This window comes from Lagenorhynchus albirostris, chromosome 6, assembly GCF_949774975.1.
Source record: "Lagenorhynchus albirostris chromosome 6, mLagAlb1.1, whole genome shotgun sequence".
NCBI classification, from domain to species: domain Eukaryota; kingdom Metazoa; phylum Chordata; class Mammalia; order Artiodactyla; family Delphinidae; genus Lagenorhynchus; species Lagenorhynchus albirostris.
This window is the reverse complement of record NC_083100.1, coordinates 21,464,088-21,466,024: the sequence shown is the minus strand read 5'-3', so window position 1 is coordinate 21,466,024 and position 1,937 is coordinate 21,464,088. Positions and strand designations below refer to the sequence as shown.

General features: G+C 42.3%; 1 non-coding gene across 1 annotated transcript; it reads left to right on the top strand.

Annotated features, from left to right (window-relative positions):
• The first annotated feature begins 201 nt into the window (after nucleotides 1-201).
• Nucleotides 202-304, top strand: LOC132522497 (small nucleolar RNA SNORA28). The gene has a single exon (XR_009541239.1). It is a non-coding gene; the product is annotated as a small nucleolar RNA SNORA28 (small nucleolar RNA).
• The last annotated feature ends 1,633 nt before the right edge of the window (nucleotides 305-1,937 follow it).

Below are 1,937 nucleotides of genomic sequence, written 5' to 3'. Positions count from 1 at the left end.
TAATGATAATGAAAGGAAGCTAAAAGGACCCGGCAAGTTTTGTTAAATGGTATCCCGGACTATATACTATGTGAAGGAAAACCAACTTGCCATGGTTGGCGTGGGGGGTTGCCTGGGGTTGCTACAGGAGGGATCAGGGACTTTAATACAAGTAAGGAGTGATAGGTAGTTTTGAAGATAGGAGACAATAAGAATTAGCAGAATCAAAACTCTGACACAATTTGAGCTTGCTATAGCAAGAAAGTCTAACCTATTCCGGTGTTCTCTTCTCCGTGAGACGAGCCGTTATATAGGCTTAAACAGTGTTAAAAAAAAAAAAAAAAAAAAAAAAGAATTAGCAGAGCTTTCATTTAAAAATATTTGGGTTCTGTGAATGTAGTGAGATCTCTAGGGAAACTCTTACAGGGGTATTTTCAGGTTGGAAGTGCCGGCTGGAGGGGACCTTGTACTATCCTTGACATTGGACTGTGTGCTTCCAATTGTGTACCAGTTTATAGCTTCCCAGGGATCGCAAGTATATCCTGGTTGTTCTGAATTTTTTTATAGAATAAAATGCTTTAAAATATATACACATTTACAATACACACAGCTATTATAAATCTATCTTTAACTAAATTTAACAGTAAAAAGCTTTTGAAAATGTATATGCGGGGTTGGTCTTCAGAAGAGAATTAGCTATTCAGACATGCAAGCAGAAATCAAGTTGAAGAGTACTGTCATACAAATACTTTTTGGAAATAGAATTGGGTTTGAACCAGACTGTACCATCAATTAGCTGCATCAATCTGGGCAGTTCCCTAGCCTCTCTGATCCTCAATTTCACTATCTGTAAAATGGAGATAGTAAAACCTGCCTAAGAGGAAGATTAAGGCTAAGATAATTATGTAAAGTTTGGTAGTTTTTAAAGTGATGAGATAGTTCACGGGGTGTGGTTTACTAGTCTTTCTACTTTTGTGGTAAAACTTTTTTTAAAGTGAAGAGTTTTGGTTTTTTTAAGTGAAAAACAAGTAATGGAGACAAAACCATGGAGGCAGTAAAAAGATCAATGGCGGGACTTCCCCGGTGGTTCAGTAGTTAAGAGTCCTGGCTTCCACTGCAGGCGGCACAAGTTCGATCCCTAGTTGGGGAATTAAGATCCTGCATGCCTTGAAGGGTGGCAAAAAAGAAAAAAAAAGGCCTAGAAAACTTAAGCCTTCCATCAACCTTCAGCCCCCACCATCCATGAAGCCTTCCGTTGACCGATGGGCCTCAGTAAATTCAGCACATGAACATGCTTACAAAAAACAAAAAAACAAAAGGGGCTTCCCTGGTGCGCAGTGGTTAAGAATCCACCTGCCATTGCAGGGAACATGGGTTTGAGCCCTGGTCCGGGAAGATCCCACATGCCGCAGAACAACTAAGCCGGGGCGCCACAACTACTGAGCCTGTGCTCTAGAGCCCAAGAGCCACAACTCCTGAGCCCATGTGCCACAACTACTGAAGGCCGCACGCCTAGAGCCCGTGCTCTGCAACAAAATAAGCCACCACAATGAGAAGCCAACACACCTCAACGAAGAGTGGCTCCCACTTGCCACAACTAGAGAAAGCCCGCGTGCAGCGGGACCCAATGCAACCAAAAAGAAAGAGAGAAAAAATTTAAAAAAAAAAAAAAAAAAGATCAGTGGTCACCAGTCCTTAGGGAGGAGAGAGGGATGAATAGCACAGAGGATTTTTAGGGCAGTGAAAGTACTCTGTATGGTACTACAATGGTGGATCCGTGTCATTGTAAATTTGTCCAAATGCGTAAACTGTACAACACCGAGAGTGAACCCTCATGTAAACTATGGACTTTGGGTGATAATGACATGTCAGTGTAGGTTCATTAGTGGTAACAAAGGTACCACTCTGGTGGGAGCTACTGATAATGGGGGAGGGTGTGTGTGGTGGGGGGGAGGGAG